The sequence below is a fragment of the Pagrus pagrus genome (assembly GCF_965226575.1).
Source record: "Pagrus pagrus genome assembly, chromosome: 1".
In the NCBI taxonomy this organism is placed as follows: domain Eukaryota; kingdom Metazoa; phylum Chordata; class Actinopteri; order Spariformes; family Sparidae; genus Pagrus; species Pagrus pagrus.
Window position 1 is genome coordinate 19,524,102 of NC_140185.1, and position 24,567 is coordinate 19,548,668.

The following is a 24,567-nucleotide window of genomic DNA, read 5'->3' on the forward strand; positions in this document are numbered from 1 at the left end:
TCTGCTGTGAAGCTCCAGAAATGTTCTGTGGACTACAAAACTTTACCTGACTTTCCATAGGTGTGAGTAGATAATGACTGATTTGCATTTTTGGGTGAATTATCCTTTCACTAAGTGCTTTGAGTTTCCCCAGCATATTGTTACCACAATAGGAAAAAGATGAGATATGTTCACAGTGAACATTTGGCGGACAGTGAATATCTGCAAAATATCATTGTCATTGTGCAGAAACGTTTCCTTAAATGTTGGAATTTAAAAAAAGTAGTCTGGGCACCATTATGTTTATTTCAAAACATATTTGCGGTTGCAAAACACACCTCTTAGAGTTGTTAGAAATCATCGAAGGAACGAGACTGAGCAAGTTAACTACAACTCCCATTTTTGAAAGAAACATCCAACCAGCAACTTTAAAGGTCTGTTGAAAGCACCACCAACAATGAGCAATAGCTAAAGTAGAAATTTAAAACATATTTACGATTTAAATAACTTTACTTTTAAGATTTTGGGTCAATTTTGGATGAATGCGACCAATTTTATGCATTGTCTTGTTCCCAACTCCAACAAAGAAGCACTCTGAATGTGCTGCAGCTGATTTGCACCTCTCACTGACAACTTCACCATAGTAATGGTAACTGAGGCTCAGACGATATTACGAGCTATCTGCCATACCAAACATGTACAAACAACAACAACAAAAAAAAAAACTTTTTTTGTCAAAAACAAACTCGAACTGGGATTCAGCAGACCCCTGTTTTATAAAGTGGAACAATGCCATTAGAAGAAAACTGTTCCAGTGTTGGAACAGCAATTCCCGAACCAGCAGCTCTTCCCACTTCTCAACTGTATTCAGTTGTTCTGCAAACTGAACACAAAATATCTCTTCATCTTTCTGTAGGTGTATACAAAAATTTAGATTAACAGCCTGGCTAACAAACCTGTGCCCCATTAAAAAAAACACTCACATTCAGCCTCACATACTGGTCTACTTTGATTCTTGAGACTCGCTCTCATATTTTATAGGGACAAAATTAACCACCAGTTCTGGCTGGGCATCGTCATCTCTGACAGCGATGTGCCTTTAAGGACAAAGACTTCAAGCACAACATTGATTTTTGCAGAGAACTTAACCTGATACATGTCTTAATCTTGTCCATCTTTTATTATACGTAAGGACAAGATACCCAGTACTTACACTCCTCATGTTTCCCGGTTATAATGTATTGATTTTTGTAGCAACACAAAACACACAGAGAATAATGATCAATTAGGCTGATGGAGGAATATTGATCATATATTAACCTTTTCCTGCATCTTGTGCAGCACCTTCTGACACCACAACTTTAAAGAGAAAATACCATTTCACTGCTTGCCTCCTTTTATTTCCATTTGACTACGCAAAACATGCAATAATGAGGTAACATCTTCCTAGCTTCATTGTCAAAGTAACTTTTTGGTGCAGCATGTTTGGCCAAGGGTTCAGCAAGTAGGGTTGTCACGATACTAAAATTTTCAACTCGATACCGATACTCAGGAAAATATTCGATACTCGATACCATTTTCGATACCACAAGGATAAAAAAAAAGGCCACAAAATTTAAAAGAAATATTATATAATATTAATATTTTAATATTATATTAACAAGAAAAATGCAAAAATAACCTCTGTTACAACATGTAACAATTAACAGAACCACACGTTAAATATTCTGGGGACTTGGCATCATATTTTCATTGTTGGTCACACACAGGTAGAGTCGGCTGTGTGTGTTGCTGTTTGGTTGCAGGTCGACTTTTCTCTGCTTCATTCTGGGACTTTAACAGAGAAAATAACACTTTTCAGTCACCAACATCTATGTAAACTTAGTATACTGACACTGTGTCTATTAACGTAATATGGGCATGCCTGCTTTATTTATTTATTTTTTTTCGTTGTTTCTAATCATTAACGTGACGTCAGCCTTTAATCGCTAGCTGCGGCTAATGGCTAATAATAACACGGCCAACATTAATGCGGGCCACCGGCCACGATAACATCAGTAATAAGTTTGAAACGAAAGACACTAACTTGTCGAAATTCACTGTAAAGGCCAGGGTGTCGGTCCTTAAGATGTTTCGCGAAGTTGGAAGTATTACTTGACTTGGTCGCCACCGCCTTGTAGCAGTGTTTGCACACAGGCTTATCCACGTCCTTCGGCTTTCCGTGCTCGTTAGACTCGAAGGCAAAATACCTCCAAACACTTTTCCCTCTTTCATTTTCAACCAAAACTGGTTGATTTGGCCTCCTGCAGCAGCACTGGCCATGCTCTGTTGTTATTGTGCACGTCACGGTGAGGGGGAGGGTGCCGCTGCTGTGTGTGAAGGCAGAGAGGGCGAAGGACGCAGTGTCGGCGGCTCGGCGTCCGGGAGGGGAGGGGTGCCGGGGCGGGGGTAAAAGTATCGATACTTTTGAAAATGAGTATCGTATCCGGATACAACATTTTAGTATCGATACTTTTTTGAATTTCGATACTTTTGACAACCCTATCAGCAAGACATGCTCTTAATTTGTTGATACATTACAGAAACCTCTGGGCTCATTAGTCAGTCTCCAGACAGACAACAGACCCCACCTCCTAAATAACAGCACATATTTGACAGATGGAGGGTGGCTGTCATCAAAGTTTCACAATGTGACATTTTAAAGATGCAGTAGCTCCAGCTGACTGCCAGGCCCTGAGCCACAAACGTTGCTGCACTGCTGAACCACTCTACATGCATACTGCCACTGACGAAGGCACTAACTCACAGATGAGAGAAAGCTGATAGGAGCTGCTATAGTTATGCTGTGAATCTTCTCATTGTGTGCTGGGGGGGGGGGGGTCTGCAACCACTGATGCGTTCACATTTGTTCACGTGTCCTAGACCTACGTACCAAACTGACACTACTACAAATATCACATTCTCAGTATATGTTTATCACCTTACTGTCATGTCGGGAGGTGGAGGGATTGTTGGTTGAGTTACAAACAAGAAGGCTGCAAAGCCAGTAACTCCAGCTCAAAACTGCGTTTCAACATTTGTGTGAATCAAACCACTGGATATTTTTGATGGACCACAGTGTTTCAACACTGGTAAGCATGACACCACAGGATATTTTTAGGGAGACCTTGGGAGATCTTAAGCTGTGTTTGTGGCAAACAAAACATGTGTCTTATGCCAAAACAGGATGTTGTCCCAACCCTAACCAAGTGTGACTAAACTTAACCAGAGCTTAAAAGGTGAAATAACTTAAAACATGAGATGAGGTTGCAGAGAGTAATAATTATAAATGAGACACTGTATTACCTGTTGCTTAAGGATTGATCTGTAATTAATTAAGTGATTTTTAATTACACCGATCTGTAATTACAATGGGTAACCGTGTAAGATTATTTGCCTCTATCTTTACCTACAAGGGCTCAAAGAGTAGTAAGTAAAAATGAGGTGTCAACAATTAATGCAGCATCAAGCGAGGGAGTTCTGACCTCTGTAATGTCCTGCCAGCAGAGTAAATAAAAAACCCAAAGCACTGCAGCATCACTAAATCTGTGGAACAGCACCTGTTGCTTCAACAAATACAATTACCTACAATCTGAGGTCATTAAATAGCCTCTGCAATGACTGAGCAGATGATGCATCGGTCTGTCTATTTATCTAGGTGGTCTACAAGCTATCCATCCCACTGTCCCTCCATTGCATGTGGTCTCATCACTACTGGAGAAAGATGGCGAGGCTGTCTGGATGTGCACATTCACAGCTGCTCTTTTCCCAAAAGACACATGCACTGTTTATGTCATAATCGTGACCATGCATGCACGTGATGTGCACATGAGCAATGACTGCGTATGGCTTCCTGGACTCATGCCCATCAGCATTTGCCTTCACTGCCCCATTAATGTCTTATCTTGGTCGCAACAGCTCCTGTCTCTCTTTGTAGGAGAGGATGGGTCATTACCATTTCACAGCAGTGTCATCCTTCTTCAGTTTAGAAGTGCAGACAGTATTAAGTCAGTGACTATTTTCTCTCCAGAAGATGTTTCCTTACAGTAATGTGAACCATTACTGTTGAGACTTTGAGACTTGTCATTTCAACAGAAATTATTTATGAAGTATTTCTTAACTGATTCATCTATGAAACTGGTTTCCCAGGATGGTTAAATGTCCCTGCTTCCCTTCTATAACTGTCATAAGAGTACAACCTCATGGTGTAAATGTTCTGCAGCAATAAAATAAGCATTAAATCAAAAAGGAACTTTAGTTTCTTTATTGCATCAGTCGGAGTAGATGCTAGTTATGCTATAACAACAATATATAATGATGGAGGGTTATACCTGCTAAATATTTCACAGTGAAATCAGCACAAAACTCTTATGACAGAGGACTAACCAGAAGATTCAGCATTAGCATGGGCTTTAAAAGGATCACAGAGACGAGTTGGGCTCCAGAATAAGAAGAACAAGACATGACATCAAACTGCTGCAGCTGGTTAGAGCCACACATACAGAGCCAAACATGTCATCACCAATGCAGACATGTTTTACACTTTCAGAGGAAGACATGATGATTACAATCTGCAATACATGTTCTGTAAGGATTCAAAGAGAAGGTCAAAAAATCTATGGGCTCTATCTGCCTGGCTCAAAGCAGTGAACGACGCAAGTGTGATTGCTGGTTTCAGACTGACAAAGAGCTAGTCTAAAGTCAATGGTGCAGTATTTTTTTTCTACCATTTAAGGGGTGCATTATTCAGACAGTAAGATGCGCCCACACAGGGGGTTCACTACACGCATACACTCTGATTTGATGATTAGAGACGCCTCCTCTATTTCAGATTTCCAGTTTTCATTCGTGCAGTAATGTCACATTAACAAATATCGTGATACATTTAATCAGTAAAACTAAAGGTCATAGTTTTAAACCTGGCAGAACAAAGGAAAATCTCCAGGGGAAACAGAATTAGCTTCTGAAATAATTATTTTTAGACAAGATCCCAGGATTTATCAGGAGAACGGCTTTTTCTCACCAAACTATTTTACTGTATGAATCTGAATCTTATCTGTATCAACCATGAGAAGCCGGTAATTATGGGTTATCAGTGTCAGCTAAAAAAATTCTAATTGTAAATGATCCAATGAAGTGATACATTTCCATGCGCACCAGCTGTGCAGCAGCAATTGACTCATTGCATCAGGCCATAGTAGTATGTGGCCATGCAGTTTAAACCAAAGATATGGTTAGAATTAGACCTAGTCCATGCATACATGGGTGTTTTTAAAAACGCATTTTTCGACAGTCGCGCCAGGAGCAGGGGGGCTCCATCCGTCCCCCGAGAGGGGGACACAGCGCGCAGCGAGCACTCAGTCAACGGCCCCGGGAAGCAGTGAGGTCCGGATGGGGGGTTGCTATAAAGCTTACAGCCGGAGCTGCAAGCCACCTTTGCCCTGAGCCTTTCCAAGCCGACCTAGCTGGCACCACCATGGAGGAAATGCGCACAATGGGGACCAGCTAGCAGCCGTGGGGGCGTTCCGCGAGGGGAGTGCACCCACACCGAATAGCCGTCCCTTACGTCAAACAAAGGAGAAAAGCCAAAAAACTGGTTTTCCTGTCTACACACACATAAACACTGAAATCAGCATTTCTGAATATTTTCACCCTGGCAGAAGTTTTCCAAAAGCTCAGTTTTCAGTGACCTGAAACGCTGTTTACGTATGTATGGAAGGCCAAAACGCATTGAAAAAGCTTATTTTTACAGGGTCTTAATGTAAACCACATTTTTGCCTTGCTTTATTTTATTCATGATAAATTCGACCTCTGGGATTCTTTTGTAGCCTGTGTTTATGCAAATATACATCTGTTTGCATCCACTTGTGCCTTTGCGTTGACTTCATATTCAATCCTGCTGTCTTTAAAATGAAAATGTGACACACCTTGACGTGCCTTCATGCTATAAAGATGCAAATAGAACCTAATTAGCTATAAAATATCAACAGTCAACAAAGAGAATAAAGAAGAAGCTATAAACAAGCACTTAACCTGCATCAATCTAAAACATGAAACAAGAAAATTGTGTGAATGACAGAAAGGGAGAGAGAAAGTGTCAGAAAATGCCTCAATGTTTTATTACGCAGAGAAAACTTGAAGCAATTTGTCTCATTAGACAGGCCTGGATTTAAGCTTGTTGAAAGAATGTTGCCAGTGACTGTCTCACAGGGATTACTTATATGGGGACGTGTTGACTGAAGGCTTGTTTAGTTTTCTCCAGTGTTTGGTGCTGTCATTAATGTTTCAACATAAGCCTCTCTGTCACTGTGATACAGAGATTTTTAACTGCCTCAGAGCCTTGTGTTCTCCTCAATGAGTCTCGACACTGTGCACATTAAAATAGTTTTTAATTTCAAACACTGAATTTCAATGTATGTGTTATTCATACAATTAATGTTTTAATACATGACTAGTTATTTTTGTCAAAGTGGCTTTAACTTTTACCTACATTGTCTTCATACTGTGGAGTCTGCCACTGTCTGGCCATATTTAAATTGAATAATATAAAGTCCTTTATTTGAGATGAGCAATTAGATTGATACATTTCTTTTACTCTAATTTCTTTTGTTTTTTGAGCACGTCTTATCATAGTTTTTTGTATTTTATTCCTTTTTGTTTATTTGCTCTGAGCACACTGGCTCTCAAAAACGCTCAATCACACTCCTTTGAATCACTAGAACTGCACCGACTTGTGTCAAAATGAACCAAAGAGTGCACACAATAAAAAGCAACTAGGTAGATTCTAAATTGCATGCTTGGGTTTTAGAAAGGCTATCATAATCCTGACAAAAGGTTTCTGCTACGTCAAATCAGAGATGTAGACTGGAGACTTAAGACTAGGACTCGAGTTGCCAATATGACAACTTGGGATACGACTCACATGAAACTTGAAGACAAAAAATCTCCAGAGACCTGACGCTATGACCCTTAAATATTGGAAAAGGTAACATTTTGCGCATTTCTGCCTGTTGGAGTTCTGCCAAGCTGCCATGAATGATTAATAACAGCCGAGATGCACGCAATGTCTCCAAAACCTAATGCACGATTTCAGTTGCAGCTGCTGTTAAATATAAGAAAACTCAAAATTCAAGACAAATTAGCCTTTCAATAAATTATCAGTTAGACTAAGTTATATTATAGACAGTTATGTTAGTTATTTTCCACCCTGCATCAGTGAAATGATTCTGATGCAAAAAGATTCATTTATGAGCTGCTTTCTGCTTTTAGTGGACAAAAAAGCTCCTTTTAAGATTATAAATATTATGTTTCATTTGTCTATGTATCAATTATTAGAAATAAACTACATATTAACTTGTTTTTTTTGCCTCTATCTTTTACCTACTACTACAGGTTAATGATACATGATTTTAACTGCTGCAAAGCTCAGATTATATCATTACATACCAGTCAGCTGTGCATAACTGTTAATGTGTATTGTACACAGCCTGGACATTGTCGTTCATAACTGGCAGAGTGCAGTCAATCTATTAAAACTGTTGAACCAGGTTAGTCACATTGAAAACAGGACAATACATCTGTGTGTGATTAATAACAATTAATTATGTTTTGCCTTATGCTTTGCATTCACTTGAAGGTGTTTTGTCATGACACAAGCCTGTGTACCCCTTCATCTAAACTAATCTTTGTCAACAACTTGTGAGTCGAATGTTAGAGTCTGTCCTTCTAAAAATATGTGTTCCTCTGACATTTAGCACACTTTAAGCAATGCCTTTGAGTCACATGTTGAGTTGAGTGCATTCAGCATCTCTATCATAGGAGGTGGATTCAACATAGAAATATGAGTGACCATTGTCGTGACTGCCTCCACATTTTAAGTTAACTGAATACAGTAAGTACTGAATAGTTTGTATATGGAAAGTGAACTAAACTACAAAAAACAATCTTAAAATGAAGTTCAGTCAACAACTGTTACATTGTATTGACAAGAACTGCAAGTTAAGCTCAACCTTCAGCCATGGTTATTTTTCGCTTGAAAAGCAGTTTCATGTCTGATCTAGGGATGTGCACGGTTACTCGGATACTCGGGTACCCGAGTAGACAATCTGCTAATCGGTTACGAATTATTAACCGGTTAACCTAGGATTATTTCATTGTCAGCGATGCCGGGTGTATAGTCGCTCTGTTTCTCGTCTATTTCAGCCTTTACACCGACCCCACCGGTGTGTTTGTAACGTTAGCTTACCCAGAAGCCGAGCAGTCAAGCCTGTCCAATAGGGACCCGTGTGCCGTCACATGACGGGCTAAAATCCAATGGGAAAACATGATCTGCCAAAGATCGTTTATTTACATCAAGATGGTTGCTCTGTTGCCGTGTGTGATCACTACTATCAGGAAATCTCCCGTAAATCCTAATAAATAATGCGTAAATTAACATGTATGCAATATTTCGGGGTCCGCCTGCTATTCCGACATGTCTCTCTTTAGACATGCCGCTATTCCGACAAGTCTCCGACAATGGCAAAAAACAATGTCGAAATAGTGGGACGCTTGAAAAATAACTTTAATGCCGCTATTCCGACAATTACAGGTCACTGTCTAAATAGCGGCATGTCGGAATAGCAGCATGTAACCGCATTTATAACCTTAAACTGGCTTACAACCACTCAACGAGTTCGATGCGAAACCACTTAAGGTTCAAGAAACACGAAAGCATAAGCACCGCTAATTACTGAAAATAAAAAAAATAAAAAAATCCCGGGGTATAAATGCGCTCCGTCCAGAGGGGAAACTTTTTTTTTTCCCAGTCATAAACTCATATGTGCATCTTAAACTCCAATCTACTCTTATTAACCACCTGATATTTTGTCTGAGACGCTGTGTGTCAGCAATGCGCTGTCTGATGGACAGAGCGCATTTATGAGTCATATATTTTATTACTCGGTTACTCGATTAGGACCAGGTTCGGGTACTCGGTTAGAAAATTACTCGAAATGCCCATCCCTAGTCTGATCCCTCATATTCTACTTTGCTAATAATTATAGCCTTAAAGCAATGATAATGCAGTGTAGTTCATGCAGGATCAGGGCTGATCTTAGTTGTTGTGTGACCATCAGAGATGTGTTAACAGGCATGAACTCATCATGGACTATTTGGTGTGATTTTGGCCATTGTACTATTGTAATGTCTGCATTGAGACTGGATTTTTGAATTTGTAAGCAACCACTCAGAAACTTGAGACTTGACTTGGACTAGGTTCAAAAGTCTTAAAAACCATTGTGCAACAAAATGATATAGTGAAACTGCTCTACCTGGTTATTAGCATCAACACTTCACAGAATAACAAAGGAAACCATCAGAGAAAGCTGTGATTCAGTCAGAACACACACACGCACGCACGCACACACACATACACACACACGCACACGCACACACACACACACACACACACACACACACACGCGCACACACTAAATTATCAATCAATACTTTTTAAGGCTTATAATGGATTTCGTGGATATGGCTAAAAACTAGCCAGCCCGACTAGCTGCCAGCCATATGGGCTGGTCTGTAGTCAGCTGGGCTGGTAGCTACTCAGCCAGTTGGCCATCAGCTGAGCAGCGCACAGCTATCAGTAGCTTCTGCTTGCAGTATTTCCTAAGCAGTGAGCACATGAAAGTCTGTTTTATCTTTGACGAGTTGAAGCATGAAGTACTCAGCGCAGGTACTGACCAAAATGTGGTTATCAACTCAGATACAGTGTCAGACTGAGCTGAATATGCCCCCAGGCACAGAGAGGAAAACAGAACTAACTTCAGTCACTCGCTCTTGGTTCTAATACCATCTACTGTCATGTCAATGCATCAGTGGATGGTGGCTGTAAAATAAGCTGCCACAGCTACGAGCAGTTGGCTGTTAAACCTTTGAATTCTCTATGCATTTGAATTTCAATAAAAGATGTATGAAGATTTTCTGAAATGCCATCATGTAAGTTCTCATATGTTTTGCTACAATAATAACTTCATTCCTCCCAAGGGAAGACTCCAAATTATTTCATGGTCTGCAAATGCTTTATATGAAATAATAAATCATTCCCACTGGGATGTCAGGGCTTCAAGGGACCTTAAAAGATAATCCAATTTTTACGGTCTCGGGCCAAAAAATGTTCAAGTTGTTATCACATGTCAGGCAGACACAGCGGGATCATTCCACATACATTTTTAAAATGTAATGACGTGTAGCGAAATCTATTGATTAAACAAAAACACAGCTGTATTGTAGCAGTTACTGATATTTGCTCCACATCCACTTAAACTAACTGCATGTTTAAACAAATGGAAGGTCAACCCCTTACTCTACAAGCCTTATATTTATTTTGTTTATCTTTAGCTTCTCTAAATCCAAACATATGGTCTGGGTAAATAACCTGCAGATTGCTAGGTCTCCTCTTCAATGCTGCTCATTGCAACTGCCTCATTCCAGTGTTTGTTGTCTTTGATGTTACAAAAGCCACCTTAGATTATTAGTGCCCTATCCCCGAATGAGCAAAAGCCAAAGGTGAAACAGCATCTGTTTGCAAAGCTTTAGTACCAAATGGCTGTCTTTCACATTCTGATTGAATGGTTATTGTTATATTGTTATATTGTCTGGTTATTCATATTTAGAAAACAAAATTGTATTCATAGTGATGTAGCTACTTTCTTTATAAAAGGTAATGTTTTGGTCCGCACAGGCTTCTCAACCAACAATACAAGCAGAACAGTCAGGGTGGTCTAATCCTACAGACTAAATCCATTTGCTACGGGCGTATCATGCTCACAGACATGGCTTTGAGGGAATTCTGCTGTTGTTTGTGTTCAGCATGCAGTATGAATGCTGCAGTTATTCTAAAGGTAACCTGCATCACAGTGGGCACCTTTAAATACATAAAAGGAAGCCCTCTTAAACCCTCTTAAGCCCTCTTTACCTCAACCTGTTCTGTATGCTGTTATTTTTCTTTTACTCACATGGTTGTCATCAACGGTAGAATTGATCCATTTAGGATGTTTTTAAAAAATGAGCACTCCAACATTATAAACTAATATTAAATATGCACAGTATTTTGGATCTTCTCTTAGAAATAAAAATTGAAAAGGAGATGAATATGAGTACTGAAAAATATACATGTTGGTATTGACAATGGGAATCCCATTCCAGCACCTTAATACTCACATTAAGGTCTAGGTTAATCATTTCGTGACTGCCAGCACAATATATTCGAAAGGCTTCCTTGTATAGCAAATTCATTTTGAGTGATGAGATCACGCTTTGTGTCAGAAAATAATAATATACACTGCCCTGCTTGTCTGTAATTTTGAATCCACATTATGGTTGGTTACCATTCACATTTGAACCAATACCAGTAGCAGTACCTGTACTTGGAATTTAGTACCCGTACTCAATGGTACAATTTGTCAGTACCTCTCGCTCTCTGTTATAACAAAAATGTGATTTCAGTTGTGAGAAAAGGTCACCAAATACAAATTGCTACAAAGGAGGAGGTTATTCAACGATCTGGAAGCAGCTGGACAAACTGTGATTACACTGTGAACTTTATCAATCTGGATACCTGGACTAAAATGAGTAGACTGATGAACTATCAGCACAATATTGGACTATATTAAACAAAAGCAATAACTGTCAAAAAGAGCATTAATAACTAACAAAAGAGGGCAGCAATATGCCATTGCAGCCTCTAGTCTGCCTGATCCAAAGAAGAAGAGGCAACATTGGCTTTTTGTTACGTTGTCACTACAGCAGCACTTGCATACTGCGATACCTCCCCTTAAATAGTAAGAAGTTCACGTACTATGGGTTTTATATCAAGGTTTCTGACCTTGCATAATGTTTAAGCGTACTGAACAGCATTTCGGACGCAGCCAAGTAAAAATGCTTAGATCACATCAACCAAGCTTCAACAACAGCTTCTCCAACTAGCTAAATAACTATTAGAGATGTTGAAGAAAATGTCGATGCCTTGATGTCCATGGGCTCAACTCTCCAAGAACGAGCAGCGGCTTATAGGGGACCTGGCTTTCAAACACGGTACACTCTTCGACATTGACATATATTTTATGTTTGAGCAGGTGTTTCCTCAGGTTAGACTTGTTGCCCTGGTCAGCTTTTATTTTGCATGGCAAATATTGGAGCGAGTGTTGCCCTGACTCACTGTAACTTGTAACTCTCACTCTGTCTCTTTCTCTCTATAACATTTCTCTAAAGATTTGCTCTCAGGTACCTACATTTAGCAGCAATTGATTTAACATTAATCGGTACTCTAGTACCAGCGAAATTCGGTACCCAACCTGAAATGTAAGTGTGTGTTAATGAATGATTACTAAAGTTGTACTTACAATTGGATATTTGGAGTTTTAAGAATCCAATAATGATATTTTGACCAGTAATATCTGTTTTTAACATAATCAAAATGTATCTTACAACCTCAATTATTACTACTTACTTACTAACATGTTTTATTAGACTGAGGATGAAGGAAGCCCAGTTTAAAGCGATTCTGCCCAGCTTGACACACTATCCTCTTGGTAACTGCCCTGCTGACAAGACATAACAGAATACTGAGATAACACCTAAACTGCCACAAAGGATTCATGTCTCTACCAGAAAATTCCTCCATGCTGTGATGGATCACATCAGCTCTGATAGCTCAGACAGGTTCTGACCCTGGATTTCTCTGTGACAAGTGGTGCACTGGGGGGCATGTGAAAACAATGAGCACCTCTTCACATCTAGTCATCTTTTTATTTTTAATTATAACTTGAGGCAGACTGAATACTTTGCTTCAGATTAGTTTTCAACACGCACTGTAAAGTTTTTCCAGTTCACTTGTACAGGTTTGGTACTTTCATTTCAGCACATTGTGCTCCTACATTGGATTGCCCTTTGTGCTGCAGCATCAATATTCCTGCTAATTAAGATTTAGGTCTGTGTTGTCCCCTGTTGAGTATTTTGTCACCACAGTGTAAGTGATCTGCATTGATTTTATTTTCTCATTTCTTTTTAATTGCACGGGTAGTGTCCCAGTGTAACTAGACCTCCCCACAACCACCCAGTTCATGGAACTTTTATCAGTATTATTCCTCTTACACCCAGGTGGTTTTAAACATTAAACAATGCATTTAGGCTCAACTGTTAATTTTTTTCATACTCAGTTTTGTGAACAAAACACACACACATAAACAAAGCAGCCTATCCATACCCAGCATCCACAAATGTAATGTGAACCACCCTGCGATCAATGCTACAGATCCAACAATGCATTCCCATCAGAGAAGAGTCAGAGTCATTTATGCGCCCTGTGGTGTTCATGCTTGTTTTTAGTCATCACAAACCTCTCTGCGTATTATGTTTATATGCAAAAAATTATGAAAGTGAATTGTCCCAATTCTCTGGATCCATGAGAGTTGATTATATTAATTGAGGATAAACAATAGGGAGTTACAAAGTTGTGAAGCTTTCTAAATTTATAGCTTTAAAAAAGAGCTTAGCCCACAGGGTGTCGAACTAACTTGTTACTTAAAATGCCCAAAAATCCAACAAAAGGGAAAATAAGCTGCACATTAGGAATGATGCATTGTCGTTGGCTGTCACTTCATTTATTCATTTATTCTGGAGTGGTCTCATTTAAATGAGTTTTGAACTTGAAAAACAAATTTAATTGCAAGAGCTGACTCATCCATCCAAGTAAAGCCAGCAAAACAGCGTTGAATGAAAACTTGTCTGACAAGCTGGAAAAAGTGTGTTATTTATGTGCTATTTCAACGCTCATTTTAAGCAACATACCCAAAAAGAAATCTGCTTTTGATCCTTTCTCTGTGTATTGTTTGACAACCAAAAAGAGCTCTCTTTACTTGTGCTTAAGCACCAAATCACTGTTTCGTTGATTTTTTTTTAATTTTGAGTTGTATGCATATCCAAGTCATAGTGTTGTGCTTAAAAGTTCTTAATTGGCAATTGAGGTGTCACGCACGCTTACCTTAATTTTTTTCAATAAACCACAGTTCAGTAGTTCATGGTTAATACACCACCTCTGCCTCATTTTGAGCACCATGCCACCATGTCTGGCTACATTAGACAAAAGTAAAACCAAGGGTGGGTGAAAGACTGAAATGCAAATGAGGAAATTGAACTTTTATGGTTGCTGTAGGCTTTGAAGCAGCTGGCAGTGGGATGAGGCGGGAGACAACCCCACATCTTCCACAGATGTAATCCCCTCCAACAGAGCTGGGGGAACATATTAGAACAGGTTAGAGACAAGTAGGGATGGGGAAAATTGATGTGTTTATAAGTTTATGACTTTATTACCAGGACAGATGCACACCCCCTGCTAGGAGGGAGATAAGTACATGCATGGCACGTGGATTGTGCTTGCATTTTTTAAGCATAATGCACTTCTTTAAGAGGATAATATTAAGATGGTTACTTTATAAAATGACTCAATAACTCACTGTCTGGTTTGTAGAATGCTTAAAAGTTCATTTCTCTCTATGGTTCTCCAAGTTAATGTAGACTTAAGCCTTCAACAAGAACATTTTGTGTCCAATCAAACACTGCTGTCTAGTGCTGTCTTCTGTCTCAGTTGATTCAACTCACATTTCATACCTGTATGTAACTAAGGGTGAACGGTTTTCTTTAAGGAAAACCCATACAAGTTATATTGAACCTGGCTTGAAATGTATATGGCAGAGCGTAGACACAATTCAGACAGTGGTGTCAAATTTAATGGCCGTAAACAGTTTTTAGCCAATATTGACTTCCGCGTTTCTGAACTAAACACCTTGTCGGGTCGAAAAGTATGATATTGAACACTTCCCAAGTGTCTTGTTAATACAAGAAAAAGCCAGTAATGACAAGGTGTTGGGGTGGGGGTTTTTGAATCAGATTATGAGAAAAGTTTTGAATTTTAACATACTGTTTTGACAATATATAGTTGTTTCGTCATTTTAAAGTGAGCTTGAAATTTCAGTTCATTATCAAAAATCACAACAAAGTTCATAAGTTAGTCACGGAGGTCAACATCCAAATAAAAGCACACTGAATAAAATGTTGCAATAATTGCAATGAATTGGATAATTGAAAAACAGCTGACAATGACCAATAATTACATAAATTACCAAAGCAAAAAATAGAAAAAAAGTGTGACCAAAGGAGGTTGAGGTGGACAGATGAGCATGTGAAGAATTTCTTCAACACAATGCTGGGATTCACAATAGTCAATCTAGGTTTCTTTTTCCAAATCTTAACCCAGCTGCGTAAACACAGACGTACTTTAAACTTGGGGGTAAAATAGGGTTGTTTTAAAGGCACTGCCAACAATCTATTTTGTTGAATAGGCACAACAACTTGCTGTCAAAGAAGGAGATGCAGCTTTTCCACTCTGTGTCAGATAAAAAGATGAAGCCCATCCCTGCTGAATCTTAGGTAATCCTTTGTTCTGTCTCAATGGAAGTGGTAAATGTAGCGCTCCTCAGAGAGTGAGCACTTCAGCTGAGCCCTGTTCATTACCCTGCTACTATGCAGGGAGCTGTCTGGTAAATGGCTTTATAATGGCTCTTTGCTTCCACTGTGATCCCCCTGCCCATTTCTCTGAATGCTTCATGGTGCAAAACCATGTGACTCAAAACTACTATTAGTCTACCAATAATACTGAACCTTTTATACTAACATTAAACCTCTGGCTTTTGTTGCCCTGGAAGGCACATATGGCCAGTTGTCTTAATATTTATATATTCAGAGGCACGTCCAGAAGGGGGCCTGCAGGGCTGCTGGGTGCAACTGTTTTGGTCACACATGTGTGCAAAAATCTGTCATATGTGACTAAACATTTTTATCTGGTGTGGCTGAAATTTAGCAGGTCTTTTTAAAAATGTAGCCTTTTTTCACAAACACTGTCTGGGTGTACAGTTGCATTGAAGCAATTTTAGCCTATAAAGACATTTTGTGTACATCTTGCACATGCACATGCATGTCTATGTGTGTGAGTGTTTGCATGTTTGAGACCGCAGTCTGTACTGCTCGCACATTCCTTGCTCGTGAACTAGAGAAATCGTGAGAAATCGCAACCTTAACATATCATTCTTTTCATTTTGCATTTGGCTATTGATTTTTTGTGGTGCCTGAAATGCCCAGCCCAGATATCATCCAGCATCATCAGCGGAGGTAATCATTCCTCCCAATTTTATTACACTAAAGCTGCTGTAAGTGTTATTTTCTTATTGATATGAGTGTTAAATAGCTCTATATTTCAACAGTAATCACTGTTCTAGAGTGTTTGGTCAGTAATCCATGTCTCTCTTCCCGTTGCACATGCAGTAAAAGAGAAAAGATTTTTTTTTTGGTGTCCCTGCCCACTTTATCCAACAAAGACAAAGAACTCGAGAAAGAGGCCGTCCTGTCTGCTTGGGGAGGGCGCAGAGAGCAGGATCACGCCGTTCTGGTACCTAAACTGGCAATGGCGGAACAGATACCGCTAACAGCTTAGACAACGCTCGATGAAAAGAAAGAGGCAAAGAGAGCTGCCTTGGAAAAAAAAAAAGGAAGGAGTCGTGCAAGTGTGGTGACGTAGAGAGGAGGGATGGGATTACTAATTACAAAACGGACAGGAGGTTACAGTAGCTAAAACAACAACCTCTGTATTTTTTTTTCTTTTAAATATTTGATTTTGATTTATTTATTTGAGTTTTTCAAGTACTTTAATTATCAGCACTTACTTAACTTAACTATTTTTTATACGATTGTGGTTGTCACAAATTTCCTGTTCTGTGTACCGTGAATTTAAATGAAGAAAAACATTTATTTTCACCTTTATTCCTATTTATAAAATGTGTTAAGAAATTAAGGTAAGGGTCCTTGACTCACTTGGGCCATACCAGTCAAAAAATTCTCGACACGCCAATGCATTTCTTTATTCATGGCATTGGTGATAGAATCTCAAGTCAGTTGTCAAAGTAGGGTTTTATTCTGTAGAAGTAACAGACAGTGAGCTTTGATTTAGCAACTCAAAACTTTGTCCTTGCTTCATTTAATTTTTCAGACAAACATTCTAGCTGCTGCAGCGGCGTTCTACCTCTGTCAACCTCCAACTCACCCTCGCCCCCGCATCCAAACCACCGCAGATGAGCCACTGACCCCTGGCTCACCTGGCTCATTTGATGTAAATAATCTATGCTCGGCCAGGTGATTATTGCTGGCTGTGTAGGTGTGTGTGGGTGTATGTGTGTGTGTGTGTGTGTGGGTGTGTGCGTGCGTGCGTGCGTGCGTGCGTGCGTGCGAGAAGTATATGACACAGTAGTCATGAGGAGTTCAAATTGATGGATCCTGAGCACTTGAAATACTCACACAAAATAAGCAGGAGATTAAGTTCTTCTGGGTTTACAGGAAAAGTCATGAGAACATCAAATTGAGGAGATGTGGATGCAGATGTGAATGTTGCTAACACAACTATGACTGAAAGTATTTTTATATCTATTTTCCCTTGAAGGCCATTCAAGCTGTCCATTTTAATCATTTTCTGTGTTTAGAATCATCTCACAGCTCTGTATAAACTGTGAGGAAAAGATAATAAACAGATAAGAAATTACAGGAGCATCACTTTTCCTTTTCACTTTCTTGTTCTCAAGCAGAGAAGGTATGCAGGTTACTGCAGCGAAACAAAAATATTTTGGTTCCTTGGCAACTAACAAGGACTTATAAGCACAAAACAACTCACTTACCTATCAGGTGTTGCTCTTTAAAAGGAAGATTTTCAGGAGTGCCTTCCTCACAGTGTTACCCATGAACTTTGATTTCATTTGTTCATTTTCAGAGACAATGCACACTGTAAATGTGCCAGTGTTTGCCAAAAGGCTCTTTTCCACCTGCTGTCCCTTGGCCAGATGTTAAATCAGCCACTAAAAACAACAATTAAACCCACTCCATGTAAAGTTGGAACAAGAGAAAGCAAAACATGAAGCAGCTGAACCGGCTTAATGAATGTGAATTTAGGACCAGCAACTTCCAAACTTCCAAACCGGAGTAAGCTGTTTTTAAAGTTTGGAAGACTTTGAAGTACAGCAAGCTATGGCACGGTGCCGCAGGCTGAATTCCTGATTGATCATTCAGAGGTTATTGTCTAGTGTAGTGCTTCAGCTGGCTTGCAATTTATGGTTGCTCAAAGCTGAAGTAGTGATGTTTTTTCTGATAGCATCAAATGACAGTTAAGTACTGCATTCATTCATGAACTATGAAAAGATCTATTCAACTGGATTGGTGACTCATCATGCTGTGAAGTCTTCAAATTTTACTGATTTACATCATATGTATTTAATTAACACAACTGTCATTTTCATACCTTTACTACTATTATTAACTTTTCTGAATATTTAGGATTTGAGAGTTTGAGAGATTTTCTCAAGAATATGAATTAATGAGCGACACAAATAAGAACAACAGTGTTATTATTGTGTTCCTGCTTGTCTCATCATTGTCTAGACTGGAACTAATTCTATGCAATAAATTTTCAAATATAGCCACAGCTAAAACCAATATCAACCATTCTGCTTTAGTTTCAACTTTCCTTTTACTGTAATGAAGTCGCATCATGGTGTTTTATATCCAAAAGCCATAGGAGAGCCTATTTGAAAGGCCTTGATTTATTCTACTGCTGTTTTCTGTCTTTTCCAGACAATCAATAGACACTATCAGGTAAACAGATATTACTGGCATGTGTCTAAACTGAATTATAAGGGCTTTGGAGTGCATTGATTTTAGACATATGGCGTTATGAATAATGTTTTTGAGGAAATCAAAACATTTCTTCTTCTTTTTTTTCCTCTCAAACCCAGAGAGTCTGAATTATTCAGTAAGAGTAAATACAATTCTGTTTTACTTTGGTATGGATTACAGGCCCCCTCTACCACTTCGCAATACAAAACATGCACAACATGCTGACAATTACAAGAAAAGACAGCTTATACTAACTTTTGTACTGTGATTATGCTCACTCAATGACGTCCACAACTACATGGACTCTGTCTTATATGGTTTCCTCTTTGCAATCAAGGATGAAAAAGGCTATCAATGCTAAATCCAGTACTGCCTTGTCATGTGAGTGTATAGGGTTGGACGATGAACAGGCAAACCTCTGCTCCATCAGTCATCTAGTTTAGTACACAGTGTGCTTTTGAGCGGTTATGTGTTGCAATAAAGACAGTATTTAGTTATCCAGATCTATGACCTCAAATGTTTCATAACCTACTATGTGATAGCTATCTTCAGTTGCCACGACAATGATCCCAGTTACGTATTTGGCAAACTGTGAATGGTCTGCATTTATGTAGTGCTTTTATGCAAAGCTTTACATTACACCTTTCATTTACCCATTCATGCTAAAGTTCAGCTGGTCACCCATTGTCACATTCACCCATTCACACACACATTCATACACTGATGGCAGAGGCTGATGTGCAAGGTGCCAACCTGCTCAACAGGAGCAATTTGGGGTTCAGTATCTCACAATAGGGATCAAGGACATGAAGCCGGGGGAGCTGGGGATTCGAACCAGCGACCTTCCAAATACTGGACTGTACTTCCTGAGCTACATTCGACCCCGAGTCAGAGAGAGTAGTAATCAAGCCCAACCAGAACTCAATAGGCATTGTTTTTTTTGTTTTTTTTCTGAACTTGACTTGACCCCGACACAGCTGAAGTACGATTAAGCACTGAGTTTGTGTCATCCTGTCACACAGTTGTTACTATGGTTACAGCTTGCCTATTTAAAGTCTTTTCCCACCAGCGCAATGCCAAATGAAGTGTGGTGATACGGAAAATCTGCATACAATTTTTCCGCAGGGTTAACCCTTTTCTGCAACTCAGGACAGAAAACTCCATAAAGAGGCAGTCTCCTGTTCGCTGCTACTGTATGTCTGGGGATTACCACTGCACATTCGTGTGGTGACGTTGAGAGGAGGGAGGAGATCGCTCACAGCGAAATGGACAGGAAGTTAGCTAAAACACCAACAACAATGCTTACAGCAGCTTTAATATGATCTTATTAAAACGTGTTGCTATTCATCACTACTGGAATTCAAAGCAACTAGAGGTGTGAAATTAGCTCAACCAAGGTGGTACTATGTTGTGCTTTCTGTACCTGGTATACAAATATCACATTCCTGGACATATGAGAAAAACAATCCGCTCCTAACTTGAGAATGTGTTGCATGTGAAGCAGCAGTGTTGCCCCCTTTGCATAATCGAATTGGCAAGTCATTGATGCACTATTTTTACTTTTAAATACACATTCAATATTCTGGTTGCACACTGTACAATTTCTGTTACTTGGTGAACTGCATGGATTTACTGCTGCCTCGTTTCTGGATTTGCTGTGCAAGCTCATAGGCATCATTGGATTTAATGAAATATGGGCTGAGTTCTTCGTGTAGGCAGTGGAAGAAATTTTCCAATTTATAATGATTCCACACTGATGCATATTTCGTTATAATATAGTCAAACAGAAAAGTACACAGAGAGAGAAGTGACAGCAGAAGATAACTCAGATTAAAACCACTACAGCTATTGCTTCAGCTGAGGGTAAATGCACATAAACACTGTTTACCCTCAGCTCAAAATCAGAAACAGCGCTTGATTGCACACGTCCAGAGAATTTATACATAGTGCACAGGGGTTATTGTGCTCTCTTGCACCCTTTCTTGTATAAACTATTGGATTGCCTGTTTTTATTTTTTTATTTATCTTTTTCCCACTGGATCGTGGTATTCTCAGTGAGCACAGAGCAGCCACCCACTCATGCTTGGTGGAGATAAAAACAAACCCTCCTCTGCACTTCAGCCATGTAGGACACTTAATTGTAAGTTTGAAATTAGAACTACTTCATGACTGTTAATGTAGTCATTAAAATACTTTTCTCCATTCGCATTTCCTTTCTTCGCTCCTTCCTTTGTGTGTCATGGTAACAGGTTGTCATTTGTCATTTCTCATAGCCGAAGGCATTTAGTGAATTTATAGCCTGTTGGTAGCTGGAACAACCATGGAGCTTAGTGGTAATTAAATCCCCTATACCAATAAGAAAATCATTTTAAAAATACTACCTGTGCTCTGACATTCTGTCTGTGACCAGAAAATTATCCTTCCACAAGCTCATGACATTATACAGTATGCATTTAGACATAATGCAGCTAATTCATAAATCCTCTTTTAAGGTAAGTTGTGACATCTGACGTGCACTTCTGTAGGTCTCAGTGTCACAGAAGAAAGTAGGAACAGTTCTCTAACACAGAGATCAAAAAGTGTGTTTTGAGAAGTGACTGTCATTTCTAAACGCTTTTGAACTATCTCAAAGATTAAATCATGCACCTGCAACAAAACAACTTAAGATTTACCATAGCTAAACTAAACTCTGCTTCCTCCTCCATATGTAGGACAGAGACAAAGGTGCTGACGCATCTAAATGCCTCCTCTGCTTCTCATCTCAGGTCAGTCATTATCATATCGAATTTGCATTAAATCCTCACTGTCCCAGAGCAGGAGCAGCACCTTTCTTACCATTCCACACATGTTCTCTCACAAGCAAATCCTCGCATTAATCTCTGCCCACTACCTCAGAGGTGTCGTCATTCTCTGCTTTTGTAGGTGAACTGCAGACATCCCTATGAACTTTTAGTCAACATTTATCCATGGCTGGGTTTATAAACATTAATATTAAAATGAAATACCATGATGGTGTCTGATCCATCTCCACTTCGTTCATTTGACCTGCACCAGAGTTTTTCGAACTGTGAGGCGGGTTCAAAGAACACAGAGACCTAATACAGATATTTTTGGATTGAGCGTGACTTACACTTCCTGAGGATAGAAAGTCACACTCAATCCAAAAATATCTGTATTATGTCTGTGTGTTTTTTAACTTGCTTCACAGTTTGAAAAACTCTGGTTCAGGTCAAATGAATGAAGTGGAGTAGTCATTGTTAACTGCTTTGTTTAAATCTTACATAACTTATTTATACCACACATGCATTGATATCGGCACACTATTTTGGTAGACATAGTATGAAAATAAAAACTGCTGTAACCGAATGTTTGAATGGCTGCATTTTCTGAAGTTTGGATTCCTACAATTCTTAAATAAAAATGTTAATATGTCGTTGCTGTTAACTCTTTAAAATGAATTTTACTGCTAATGTTGCCTTTAACAATTCATTTTATTATTTGTTGTGTATATTTGAATTTGAAGGCTCATTTGACCATCAATTAAAAAGAGACAGAGGAAAGACAAGTGGTTGTTGGTAAAACCAAAACGACAGTATCTGGCCTACATAGAGCTCAGCAGACATGGGGCTTTGAGTTTAAGGTTAAGAATTTTTTGCTATTGTTAGCAGGCTTCACCTGAATGCAGCTAGTCGCTCTTGATAGTTTTACTTCATATGCAAATGTTACAATTAGAGATGCAAGTATTGTAGCTATTTTGTCCAGTATGATTGCCATCCTATTCCTTTACCTTGTCGGCTTTATCTGTCGTCTATCAGTGATGCTGAGCTGCATTTACTTTCCCTTAAAGTTCATACCTGGTGCGCATAATCACCTAGTTACCATGAGGACTTGAGGCTATGTCCTGGCAGAGAGCATCCTCTTTAACAGCAACGACGGCTAACAGCACAAATTACACAGCACTCCAACATGCATGACGCATCATGTAACCTTTAAGATGATGATTTCCATGTCTGCCAATTTGAAAATGCAGATAAAAAGTACTTTTTAGATTATGTGTAAATGGCATTTTGGTGGAAACTAACTTTAAGTTTGATGTCCATCATAATGAGCACACAAATAACATTACCTTTTCATTTCATTGAGGGATTCCAATCTAATATAGTCAGACTCATTCCTGGATTTCTATACGTCTTCATGGTTACTGCTAAAGGTAACAGCTAGACACTAAAGTGCTTATGTACGTCAATATACTATTCTAAAACAACAAACTTGCTTTATACTGGTACAATATTGTTTGGAAAGGTGATGTAGATGAGTCACTAGTAGGAAGAGAGCGCTTCAGTCATGTACCAGAATGATGAGGAGATAGTTTATCCAAAATGGCCTCGGGCTGCTTTCCCTAATATTGTTAATAATATTAATTAATACCTTATTCTTTTACTTTTTTTTCTGATTAGTTTGATAGTTGCAGAAAAGCTAACAAGCTCACCGTTTTCACTTTTTTCATAATGGACTGCATTGTACCCGTTTTCTCTGACATAGACAAGAAAGAAAAACAGATGCAGACACAGAAAACAAACTACAGATATTTGAATTGTTTAAAACAAAACCTGCTGCAACTGTTCTGTGACAAACAACACAGTGGCATCACAGCCACAAACAATTGTTTGGGAGCACTGTGAGGGTCCAACCAAACTGTGGGCCTAAAAGTGTGCATTAAAAGTGGTGGTGTGATTTCAAAAGCTTGGATTATAACAAGTTATTCTCATTAAGTCTTCATCTTTATATCAGCCTTAAAAAACAGCAGAAATTCACAAAGATCTGCTAATCTCCAAGTAACCATGGAGCCTGATTCAATTAAAACCAAATGCAGGCTGGTACACAAAACACAAGCACACTGAAGACACAAGCAAATAGAAAGTGTCATCAACCCCCACGAACAATAATGTTGATCAATCAATAACGGTAAACAGCTAGCTAAAAAGCTATCAACAACTCAAAGTAATTATAACCAACCGTCAATAAATTAATCCAAACAAAGTGACAACAACTGGAACTATTTAAGTCAGCGACACACACATCCACTCAAAATGGACACTCAGCAGCATGCTCACAAAGCTGAATTTAAAAAATGACTTTCTGTACCTTCACTCAGAGGAGGTCAGGGGGTTCAAGGATTATCCCACAGCTCCTCAACTCCAGTGTCTCTGCTTTGTCCGTGTCCCCAGCTCTGCTGTAGAAGCTGTCATTCATCTGACAGTGGCAGTCCTTCTGGATAAATCCCTCAGGAGCAGATCTCCAACTTTTGTCTACAGCCAGTGGAAAGATGGTCCTCATTTTAGTGGGCAACATCTGGTTGGTTCTGACTGAGAAAATTGTTCTTTATATGGTTCTGCCTCTGCCGTTGCCGGAGGTGGCTTAGTTTTCTGAGGTATCATACAAGCTAGCATGCTAACGTCGTATGCCTGTCTCGCAGCAGGTGTCGCTGTCGTTGTTGAGATGGTTACTTCTTTGCTTCCCAATTTCAAGCCCAGTTTATGTGCCAGGGACCTGTTTATCTATTTATCTATCCTCAGAGTCCTTATTTCAAACTTTAAAACGGACCAGCGAGTCAGGGCCGGCATGAAGCTGGAGGCTTCAGTTAGCTAGTTGGCGAGTACTGCACAGACCAACGATGTTATATTAAAATCAGCACCAACAGGTAAATCCCAACGTCGTGAAATCCAAGATGGCGCGTGTTTTCTTCCTGTTGCTCTGTGTCTCATTGATGTATTTTGTTTCATCCTACAT

At 39.2% G+C, this 24,567-nt stretch overlaps 1 protein-coding gene across 4 annotated transcripts in view; it reads right to left on the bottom strand.

Annotated features, from left to right (window-relative positions):
- The window catches only part of gpc6a (glypican 6a), a 252,858-nt gene extending 228,423 nt beyond the window's left edge, over window positions 1-24,435 (bottom strand). For all 4 annotated transcript variants that reach the window (XM_084351451.1, XM_084351450.1, XM_084351453.1 and 1 more), the window contains exon 1: window positions 23,923-24,435. The gene's annotated coding sequence lies outside the window, so the exon portion shown is untranslated. The remainder of the gene's footprint in view (window positions 1-23,922) is intronic.
- Window positions 24,436-24,567: the final 132 nt, after the last annotated feature.